General features: G+C 40.0%; 1 protein-coding gene across 2 annotated transcripts in view; it reads right to left on the minus strand.

Moving 5' to 3' along the window:
* CPFTSY (signal recognition particle receptor protein, chloroplast (FTSY)) overlaps positions 1-12,447 on the minus strand; it is a 104,140-nt gene that overhangs the window by 1,176 nt on the left and 90,517 nt on the right. The gene's annotated exons all lie outside the window — the stretch shown is intronic.

Genomic DNA, 12,447 nt, shown 5'->3' on the forward strand with positions numbered 1-12,447 from the left:
AGAAGAATTTCCATATGGAAATCTTGAGATTTGGAAATTTGTTCATGCAACTCAACCCTAAGTGCATTATAATGCATGAAGAAATTCAGTTACTCTATTCAGCTCAAATGATTGTTCCTGGCCTATTCAATTCAGATATTGAAACTAGATTGCATCCTATAGAAGGAATGTAGAGTTCTGCCATCCAAAGGAGGAACTTTAATGTGGGAACCTAAAGTACAACATTAACATACAACTTTAGAGATGCCCTAGAGCAACCTTGAGGAACCTAAAAACAGATGTAGTTTGCTAATAAAACATTATTAGACGATCTTCATTTTCTTGAAAATCAGAACATAGCAAATTGGTTTAAGGAATTTTTTCCAGTGTAACATGTACTAGAAGAGACAAAACTGAGACCACTGTTAGTTCTTTGAGGACATTTGCTGAGACTTCTGCATATTGGAACAACTCTGTACATTCAAGAGCAGAAAACGTTGCACAAAGACAATTATTACCTCCATCTACTTTCATTATGCTATTCAAATATTATACTGCAGAACTATGTTCCTCACTTTACCTTGATTTAAATTCTGCTAATAATGCAACCGATAACATGTTGAATTCCAGAATCTAATATATTATGGGAGGTAATATATGCTGTGCAATATCCCAAATTATTGACCTATTGACAAATTTGTTTTCCTTGTCCTGATGTAAGTTAGATATGCAGTTTTCACATGTTGGACGATTATTATTTCTGTAATAAATATTGCAGATTAGATGATTTTTAATGCCTGTACTTACTGAATGTGTGTTTGATTTGTGTTGGAACATTTAACTGGCTTATTGTTATTCATTATCTAAATTTCATCATGTGAGACAAATGTTACTGATTGTTGTTTGAAGATGTACAAAAAATATTATTTGAGGAAGGGTGGAACTGGTCTTGGGTTATGAACTGGCATTCGTTTGGTCCTAGCCTATCTCTTAGAATTAAATTATAGATCACTTCTTGGATATTTCAAATAAATAAAGATGAAATGAAAAATAATCTTGAATTTAAACAAATAAGAAGTTAAATTGATACAAACAAAATCTCTTTATGAAAAATATACAAAGCAGAAGATCAGAGAAAACATATTGACAAAAAAAGAAAGAATTAATGATAATAATAGTGATTAAAATTGTTTAATCTTTAGTGGTAGATTGTTTTCAGAAATAAAATCAAAGACTTTATTTTAGTTGGAAAATTAGTAAATAAGATTGGATGAGAAACAATTAAAAAAAATTGCACTTATTATTACATAAATTGGAGAAGCAGCAAAGCAGATGGTAACAGTATTATTAGGATTCAATCAAGAATAATAAGGTGGTGGTGTGAATATGGAAATTAGTTTCACATATTAGAATAATGAATTAACTTTTAACATATTAGGATGAGAAATTCAACAGATATCCAAGATGAAAGGTAGGTATACAATTACAATATTCAACTTAGTTTGGAAAATGAAAGCAATGTAGGATCTTGTCCTTCAAAAATCTTGAATGTGAATGCTTATATTGTTGAAACAGTAATTAAAGATTAGATCAATCCAATGGGAATTGAGATGAAGTTCATTTCTGCCTTTTCCATAAGCCTCAATTCTGGTGGTGTTGTCACTACTTTTTTGCAAATTGATTTGTTTAGCTGTGTAGATTGTACGATGCAACTTGTAAGGTGGGGTTGTCATCTACTGTAAACCGTAGGAACCCCTTTTCTGAGTCCCACAATAAGACTTCGATCCTGACAGAGAAGCAAGCAGCAGTATAGATGGGGGCAGGAGATAAAGGGGCAAAGGTAGAAATAGACAATGAAGTCCATCCGGTCTGGGATCGCCTGTTTCCCTGGTTCCTGGTTCAGATCCAGACCGAGAGGCAGCATCCCGCCCCTACTATCCTAAAAGCCAGGTCGCTGTAGAGTCAATATAAGTTCCGGTTGCCCTAAACGCCCCCGGTGGGCCCCTATCTTTGAATGTTGAGTGTGAGGAAGATGTATCTAGGAAAGCACTTGTGACTTAAAAGTGGCACTCTATTCCTGTAAAAGATGTGAAGAAAAAGGTTCATCTACAATTAGATTCTTTTAACTTTTAAGGATGTTGCTATAAGTAGATCTATTAAATGGACCTATGTGATTCACTACTCCTTGGACACCCCTTTGATGGTTCTAGAAGACATTTTGAATGAAGAGACAAATTACACTCAAAAGGTTTTAAGAGGTTAGTTCAATAATCTCCATCCTCGTTTGCCACACCTGCACCCATTACAATCTCAAACATGGAAATCATTTCTCAAGAAACTTAGAGATCCATTGATATTTATCCTTGGGACTACAGTTTTTTTGCTACATATTTTTAGTTGAGGATAGAGAGAGAGAGAGAGAGAGAGAGAGATGGGATCATGGTTTTACTCAAGGGTCTTCTTAAGATTTGATATATCACTTTCAACTCTCTATTTAAATCATTCTTGGTGCTTTCTATGTTGGATAGACATATGATGCAGGAGCATCCTGGGGCAGTTGGCTATCCTGCATGATTAAGGGATTTTAGTGGAGTTGAGTGGACCTATTTGGGTCTTGGTTAATTGTTTTTTATGTATTTAATAAGTATTGTAAACCTTTAAAGGCATTTGGTATTTAATTTATGTTGGAGGCCGAATTGTGGCTCTTCAAGTATTTAATGTTAGGGATATTTAATTTGTAGCTTACTGGGCTGACTTGTGGCTTAGGTTGGTATAAGTAGGGGTTGTGGTGAAGTCTTTAGTAATTATTAATTCAGAGGAGTGAGTGTGGAAAGTAGCTGGAGAGCTAGTTTTTCCGAAGTCTGTGGACAGAGCGCTGAATGTGAGGCAGTTTACAGCAGGATTGTGATTATTCATCCATCTTGGAGAAGAGGAGGTGGTAGACGAGCGAATTTTGAGAGGGGCTAGTAGCTGTGGCTTGGAAAATAAGGAGATTTCTTGGTGGGCTTGCGAGCACTAATTTAGTTTTTCCTTGGAGGTTTCCACGAGAGTGTGGATCTAGACTAGCTAGGGTTTGGGTTGGATCTTGAGGGATCTTGCAAAACTATTACTTGCTTTGTATTTGGACATAATTATGAAGGCCTTACAGCCCAACACATTGCATGTAATCGGTTATTTTATGAATAAACATTTGTGATTTGGTATCAGAGCTTGCATTGTTGTTTATCTTCCGTTGTGTGGGTTATTTGTTGGGGGCTAGGACATCTCCTTTGGGGATTCTCCTAACTTGCATTGCATCAAGTGGTATCAAAGTGAAGGTTGTTCCTGAGTGTGTAGATAGATCGCTAAAGTTGAGGCAGTTTGCACCAGGACCTTGGGAGGACATGCAAATGGATCTATGGTTGCGAAGATGGAAGGTTGATCTTGTTCAGGAAGATTGATCTGTTGGTGATTTAATGCAGAGGGTTTGCGAAGATTTTGGAAGATGGCTTTGAGAGGATTGGACCCTGGGAAGATTGTGAATTTCCGTGATGTGGTGGAGAAGAGGTTTTCAAAGATGTCTTCTTGGTTTGAAGCTAGCTTGGCTGATCGAGTTAAGGAAGGGATGGTTAAGTTTCGTGGAGATTTGTGGAGTTGGAGTCTACTGATCCGGAAGAGAGTTGTCTGGCCGGTTATAAGACTTGTTCGAGAGAGAAGATGGCATCGCAAGGTTGAGGTGGAAGAGGTTGATTTTGTTGATCAGTCTGTGGAGCCTGATACAGAACCTACAGAGCAACTGGAGGCTGTTGCTGAGAATATTCCTAATCTTGTTGATGTTGGGATGGAGATTGGTTTTCATGATCAGTTGGTTGAGTCTGACATGGAGATTGCAGAGCACTCGGTCATGGATGATCTGGTTGTTGTTGGTGTTGACTTGTATGTTGCAGAGCATCTTGTTGTAAGCAATGAGATGGTTGGTGTTGAGAGTTTGGCATATGTTGTTGAGGGGTTACATATTGTTGTTGATATGGAGTATGTTGCTATTGGTGTGGATTCACTAGTTGCTAATGTGGATGAGGGCTTGCTGATCAATTTGTTCCTGGGAGTCAGCATGCTGATTGGATGGTTGCAATTCTGGTGCTTGACAGAGTGATGCAGATGTGGATGATTTTCATGTTGGTTTTCTTGTCCCTGTTGGAGTGGAAGCCTTTGGTGAAGATGAAGATGGTTGTGGATTTTTCATTGGGCATCAAAGTATGGGACACACTTTTCTTTTCGCACCTGGGGAGTTTGATGCAGGAGCATCCTGGGGTAGTTGGCTATCTTGCATGACTAAGGGATTTTAGTGGAGTTGAGTGGACCTATTTGGGTCTTGGTTAATTGTTTATGATTATTTAATAAGTATTGTAAGCCTTTAAAGGCATTTGGTATTTAATTTATGTTGGAGGCCGACTTGTGGCTCTTCAAGTATTTAATGTAAGGGATATTTAATTTGTAGCTTACTAGGCCGACTTGTGGCTTAGGTTGTTATAAGTAGGAGTTGTGGTGAAGTCTTTAGTAATTATTCATTCAGAGGAGTGAATGTGGAAAGCAGCTGGAGAGCGAGTTTTTCCTGAGTCTGTGGACAGAGCGCCGAATTGAGGCAATTTACAGTAGGATTGTGATTATTCATCCATCTTGGAGAAGAGGAGGTGGTAGAGGAGCGAATTTTGAGAGGGGCTAGTAATTGTGGCTTTGAAAACAAGGAGATTGCTTGGTGGGCTTGCAAGCACCAGTTAGTTTTTCCTTGGAGGTTTCTACTAGAGTGTGGATATGGACTAGCTAGGGTTTGGGTTGGATCTTGAGGGATCTTGCAGAACTATTGCTTTGTATTTGGTCATAACCGGGAAGGTCTTACAGCCCGACACATTGCATGTAATCAGTTATTTTATGAATAAACATTTGTGATTTGGTATCAGATCTTGCATTGTTGTTTATCTTCCGTTGTGTGGTTATTTGATGGGGGCTAGGACATCTCCTTTGGGGATTCTCCTACTGAAGATGAAGACAATTGTGGGTTTTTCATTGGGTATCAAAGTGTGGGACACACTTTTCATTTCGCACTTGGGGAGTCTAATGCAGGAGCGTCCTGGGGTAGTTGGGTATCCTGCATGACTAAGGGATTTTGGTCGAGTTGAGTGGACCTATTTGGGTCTTGGTTAATTGTTTTTTATGTATTTAATAAGTATTGTAAGCCTTTAAAGGCTTTTGGTATTTAATTTCTACTGGAGGCTAACTTATGGCTCTTCAAGTATTTAATGTAAGGGATATTTAATCTGGAGCTTACTAGGCTGATTTGTGGCTTAGTTGGGTATAAGTAAGGGGTATTGTGAAGTTTTTAGTCATTATTCATTCATTTAGAGGAGTGAGTGTGGAAAGTAGTTGGATAGTGAGTTTTTCCCGAGTCTGTGGACAAAGCGCCGAATGTGAGGTAGTTTCAAGCAGGATTGTGATTATTCATCCATCTTGGAGAAGAGGAGGTGGTCGAGGAGTGAATTTTGAGAGGGGCTAGGAGCTATGGCTTGAAAAACAAGGAGATTGCTTGGTGGGCTTGCGAGCACCAGTTTAATTTTTGCTTGGAGGTTTCTACTAGAGTGTGGATCTAGACTAGCTAGGGTTTGGGTTGGATCTTGAGGGATCTTGCAAAACTATTACTTGCTTTGTATTTGGCCGTAACTGGGAAGACCTTACAGCCCGACACATTGCATGTAATCAGTTATTTTATGAATAAACATTTGTGATTTGGTATCAGCTCTTGCATTATTGTTTATCTTTCATTGTGTGGTTATTTGCTGGGGGCTAGGACATCTCCTTTGGGGATTCTCCTACCTTGCACTGCATCAACCTATATCTTCCATTATAGTTTTTAGTTGGTTTGTGTTTAAAAGACACAGGTAATTATCTTGGTACCTTTTTGTCTCTTTATCCAAAGATTGATGCTCCTTCTATCACACTTTTGCCCAAATTTAGGTAGAGATGACTATCTCAAAAGGTTTAGCAGCTGAATTTTGGTTGAAAGATGATGATCGAATCTCAAAACAACAAATTAATTATGAAAAATTGGCCTTCCATTGTCAAATGTGCTTTGATGCAAGACATTTCGCAATTGATTGCTTTAAGGGTAAGCCTAAAATCTTAGACCGAGCCTTATAGTAGAAGAACGCTCAACTATGTCATTCGTATTTTGTGGATCATGATAGGGCATTCCTAGGAATTCCTCTTCGCCATTTCTTTCTCCACAATGGTATCTGCCAGGGAGTTATTCGACACTCTGCTATATCCTCCTTGCAACTCTTTGCTTCCTATGGTGGCTAGGAAGCCTGCTACTCTCTCCCCTAAGAACATTATGATTGATCCTACGAGCTTGACTGAGTCCTAAAATTGTGGTGTTTTTGTCTGGCTCTCAAGTTCTGCTGCTAGTGACACTTTGCCTATCCCTTATCCTAATTTGGCCCATGCTACTTCTTCATCAGCTTCTTCTCCACCTCCTTTGCTAAAGGATTTGTGGCCTTCAATTTTAGGCTTCATCTCTAGGTTGGGTAATTAAAGCATGTTGGATGTTGTGGAATGTTATGACCTAGGAAAAGATAATTGAACCCTAATTTCCTATAAGAAGTTAATATTGAAGGATACCTCTCAAATAGTTTCACACTATCGTTAGTACTTTCATGAGGTTGCTTCCTTTGAGACTTTGGTGGTTGGTCTCTCAAGATTTTGCAGTTATTTTCTTACTTATTTCAATTGTTACGGGCATGGACAAATTGTCTCTTAACCTGGTATGCCATTGCATGAGCTGCTCTTGCGGGCCTTTGCTTGTCTAGTTCGAAGTTCTACTATATAGTTTTATTTATCAGCTTGGGCCCCTTAATAGATCCCCATAATCATATCTGAAAATAACAATGATCAAAGGTTAAATAGTTCACATATTTAGGGAATGAAACCAATAAAGAATCTTGTGAAAAAAATGTCTAGAATGGTAAAATTGTAAAGCTAGAAAATCAGATTCTTTAATGAAAATACTCAAAATAAATTTTACGTATTATTTAATAATTAAACTCAGAAAATCAGAGGTGGAAGCAAACCCTCGAGTTGAATGGAATCTTGGGACGGAAACATTAAACCCCAATTAGCAATTTAAAGCCTTGAAATGAAGTATAGCTCGAGCCTCCTTGTATTCTATCTCCTTTGTGGTGATTCCCAACTCATGTCACCTATCTCATAATCTTGGATCTTGATATTATCTCTTTTTTTATTCACCTTAGGGATGACAATTTAAACTTTGTGAGACTCTGAATAATCTCTAATCACCTTAGACACACCTTCTACATGCCGAATCTCTTCCTCCTCTTAGTGTATAAGATCCTCAATATTCTCAATTGGTCTAGGTTCAATAACATTTTGCTTGTCTTGCATCATATCCATAACCACTCAAGTGTTGTACATTCTCCAAACTCTAGATTAGGTTCCTCTCTTTGTTGCATCTCAATTGGAAGGGCTGCAACATCTTCGCTTGAACCTCCATTAGGAGGTGGGATTTTTCTATCCTAAGGAGAATCTTCAATATCAACCATCTCGTTGCCATGATCATTCTATAGAAGAAAGTATTCCTTCTACTTCAGAAACACTCGACGAGCAATATCCTGAAGAACTCTCATTGGCACTATCTTCCGATTCAAAAGAGATCTCTTGATGTACTTCCTTGTCCTTAGATGGCATAGTCTTTCCTTGCTTTGAAGTGTTGCTTTTGTTTGGATGGAGGAGCTATTTGTTTCTGTCTCTTTCCTTGTGGTTCTCTAATTCTAATTCCCTTCTCCTTCGGATTCTTGCTTGGCAGAACCTTTGTAATGTTCTTTCTTTTCTTGCTAGGTTCACCTTGATGCTCAAGGTTGCTTAGATGATTCCTCATCTTCAGCCTCTTCAACCTCCTTCATTTTATCATATGCTAAGGTTATACTACTTACTAAATCGTTCGTGTTTTGGACCAACCTTTGCTTAGTGTGCAAGGAACTGGAATCATCAAAGTGTCAAGACTAATCTCCCTCTCATCTTTTCAATTGATTAGTTCAAACTCATGGTTTGCAGTGGTGTCAATGCCTTCTCTAATGACATTGCCATCCTCTTTGAGCTGATCACCAATTGCCACTTTATTCCATTTATATTTTTTGATCTCATCTATTGTCAACCGTGAAAATGTCCTCTTTCTAACCTCTAAGTCATCATCTACATTAGCTCAATAGTCTTATAGGTGTGGGATATAGAGATACCTTCTCCAATGAGCTCACTTGCTCTTCCTCTTGAGGTCAAAATTTGCTCAACTCATAGAATCCTAGCCCACAGTACTCCGATTCCTAATCCTCTATCTCAACCGCTATTGGGGATGGATAATCTCACCACTAAGATTGAGAGGAAACCTCAATCCTTGCTTATGCTTTAGCCTTTGAATTCTATCGAAGGAGGTTAGTTTCCTTGCTACTGTTGTCCAGTGAACTGGGTAGTTAGATGGTTATGTGTACGGGCACGGTGATGTTGCTTCATTGGCACAGTGTCAGATGTTATAAATATGGCATACACTTATGTAATTGGCATCATGTTGGTATTGAATATTATTAGTTTATACGGAAGTATTTGATGAATGAATAATAGTTTACTTTGTTAAGTTAAATGTTTATTTCTTGTTCACCTACGGGCTGAACATTTGGCGTCATTGCCAGTTCAAATCCTGAGTGGCAGCAAATGGAAAGTTGAGGATAAATGGGAATACATGTACCAAACAACCAGAAAACTAATGATGAGGACGAGACAAAACTCCTAGAAGGCGAGTACGAGGGGACCCAAAACTTCCACATCCTATACTGCATAAGCCTCAAAACCTTCGTATGGAGAGAAGCCATAGAAAATGAGGTTACACAGGATACTTTGTGGGATGCCATGCATGCAAGCCCAACAACGAACAGGTTCCTAGACCAACTCCCTCGTTTAATTGCACAAGCATACTTGTCGCAGAAGAGATACAAGGAAGAAGTGGAACAAGAGAACATCGTCAACAAACCCTCAAGAATTTCTATGAGAGAGACACATGGTATTGCAAAACTGAACCATGAGCTTTTGAGACATGGTACCAAGAGCACTCAAGAGTCATGAGTCGTCCACATGATGTATATAGATTGAATAAATAAAAGTGTTTTTTTTTGGTTTTTGAATATAATGATTATGTCAAATGCCCAACCTCCTAAATAAAAATAGGAACTTGAGGGAGGATATTGATGAATTACAATCTGTGCGTGGAGATTTAATCCAAGCCGAACAAAAGCGGCAACTAAGATAACTTGTTGAAGAACAGACTATGGGGCAGTCGAAAGGATCACCAAGTGTGGTAGAAGGCAACCGCACAGGTGGTGCAGGAACCACCAAAGGGTGCCATAGTTCGCCTGAACGACGGGTACAGAGAAACAAGGGGTTGCTCGAGGAAACATGACATAGATTAATTGTGCTCGAGGATACAGGGGAACAGTTTCTACATTCGTCCTATACACCACTGCAAGAGAGAACCCATGAAGAAGTAAGAAAGGAGGCGAGGCCAACAAAGGACACCGAGGCACAAGGAAGTGTCAGAGGGACACTGCACGATGGTTAGAGAAACCCATTGGGACCAATTCCTAACAGTTTCAAAACACAATCAAGTGGTACGCACACAACTAGTTGTCAGAGGACAAGAAACACAATGTCAATGTCTCAGAAACAAAAACTCCCAAAGTTCATAGGCGACGGGAAGGAAAACCCCGTACGACATTGCAGTACATGTGAAACCATATGGATGCCAACTCGGTCACAGACACGGACGAGTGGTTGCAACAGTTTTCAACCACCCTACTAGGAGTGGTGGTGGATTGGTTTTTTGATGTGGACAAGGCGAAGATCAACACATGGGACAATCTCAAAAAAGAATTTCAAACAGAATTCCGATTGCTGCGGGATGACAACGAGGTTGTCACCGAGATCTACAATTGCAAACAAAGGAAAAAGGAAACCATACGAGCCTACAATTGAAGGCTCAAGGATCTTCTTAGCAGGATGGGTACTCAATCCACTAATAAATTAAAGAAATGGTGGTTCGTAGTACTCCGTGGGGCACTGAGAAGGATTGTACACAGACGCCTATGACCATGCCATGAACTTGGAAAGTGAGGGCAAGATGACAAAGAAAAAGAAAAAGAAGAAGAGTACATCCTCATCCTCCTCTCAGAGCGATAAGTCCTCTAAAGAGGAAAGCAATGCCGACAACGACGAACAACCCAACAAGAAGGAATAAGCCCTCCAAAAGGACATGGAGTGGATGATGAAGGAGTTCAAGTCCACGAAGGGAACCACTAGTCATACAAAGGAGGGAGAAATATGGTGTACTGATTGTAAAGAGAAAGGACACACAAGGGGAGCATGTCTTAAAAGGCGATGTGCGATATTTGTCAGGTTTTGGGTTATTCTACAAAGGAGTGCCCCTATAACATAAAGACACGAAGCCAACAAATACTCTTTACACAAGAATAGCCATCCATCTCTGGCACTAATAATGAGATGGAGGGGAACAACAACAATGCCACATCCGGTAGCTACAGAAATAATCACCGAGGGGGACAGGGTCGAAATGACAACAAGAATCGGATGTAGTATGACTCCATGGGAAGGCCCATAGTCCAATGTCATACATGTAGCCAATGGGGCCACTATGCCAGAGATTGCCCAAAGGGTGACACTCAGAAATTGTGTTGATGGTGTCGTCCAAGGTACTACGAAGATGCCAACTGCCCAAAAACAAGTGAACCTCCTTAACATTGAGGAGAAAGTCCTTGCCCTCACGCACAACCAAGCCAAGTAGGCAACGTATCCAGATCCCCACATCGAGAAGCAAAGATTGCAAGAGGCACGAGAAGAAATAGAAAGGGCAATGAAGGGTAGAAAAGATATCAATGTAACTACTTCTGGACGAACGGAGGTGGAGAACTTATTGAGCCATATGTTGCAAATGGAGGTGCCCATCAAACTTCAAGACCTCTTACAAACACTACCACAATTAAGGACGACATTATTTAACACTTACACAAACCCGCCAACGACACCAAAGATGAATGAACAACCAACTTTACCAAGAGGATCAGCCACAGAGCCCATGTTGCTGATAGTAAGCAATGGTCGTCACTCGGCGATGGTCGAGATGGGAATCCTCGGAACCATCCTAATGGACAACATTGTGGATGGTGGGTCTGGGGTGAATGTCCTCAAGGAGACATGGAAGAAATTCGACAAGCCTACCCGATGGCTGACCACATTCAACCTACTCGATGCTAACCAACAGGGGATAAAACCACTAGGGACCCTAGTGGCTCAATAGGTAACCATCGGGACAACCATTTGTGCTCGATTTCATTGTGATTCCCTTGAAGAAAAAGGGATACGATGTCATTCTTAGAAGAGGATGGCTGGTGGCAGCTAAGGTGAATCACAATTGGAAAAAGAACATTCTGTCTATGGAAAGCGGAGGGCAGAAGTTTGCCATTGACCTTTGAATGCAGATAGTAAGTGAAGAAATGGTGTTATCATCAGAGCTCAAGTCAAATGGGAAACATCAAATGGATGAGGGAAACCGCATGGATCCGAACGACGGAGGCATTCTTACATGCTTTGCGTTGAGGAACCTAAAGGGGAGAAGGAGGTATTCCCACCAGAGTTTGTGGAATAGAAAGAAGGCAACACGGAGATCAACGAGAGTCCCGCCCATCGCTTTGAAGGGAAAGCCATTAGTTACAAAGAGCCATCAATGGAGGTCACCAATCTTAGTGATACAGAAAACCCGAGCAACATACTTGTCGGAGACAATTGAAACCCCATACTAAAGGCTGCAGCATTTAAAATCTTCATGGAGTATAAAGATGTATTTGCCTGGACTTCTAAGGATTTAAAAGGGATCCTGTCGGAGATGTGCATTCACCACATACGTTTAGTGCCCGGAGCCATACTTGTGCGGAAGCGACCATACAAAATGAATAAGAACTATGCAGAACGCGTAGGTGAGGAAATACAACAAATGTTGGAAGCCGACATAATATTCAAAGTCCAAACAAGTGAGTGGGTGTCACCAATCATGATATCCATGAAGGACGGGAACCAAATCTGGATCTGTGTGGAATTTTGGTGCCTAAATGTTGTCATGATAAAAGATCCCTTCCCCATCCCGTTCACAGACACAATTCTCGAAGAAGTGGTAGGACATGAGATGTACTCCTTCATGGATGGATTCTCTAGTTATAACCAGATCTCCATTGCTAAAGAAGATAAATTGAAAACTACCTTTGTAGTGAAGGATGGAGTATATCTTTGTATTGAAGGGTTGAACGGCAATGAGTGCCGCAAATGGTGGCTGGAAATGATTGACACAGACCTCATCAAACAAATACT

This window comes from Cupressus sempervirens, chromosome 11 (assembly GCF_028749045.1).
Source record: "Cupressus sempervirens isolate cs-2001-9-10 chromosome 11, ASM2874904v1, whole genome shotgun sequence".
NCBI lineage: Eukaryota > Viridiplantae > Streptophyta > Pinopsida > Cupressales > Cupressaceae > Cupressus > Cupressus sempervirens.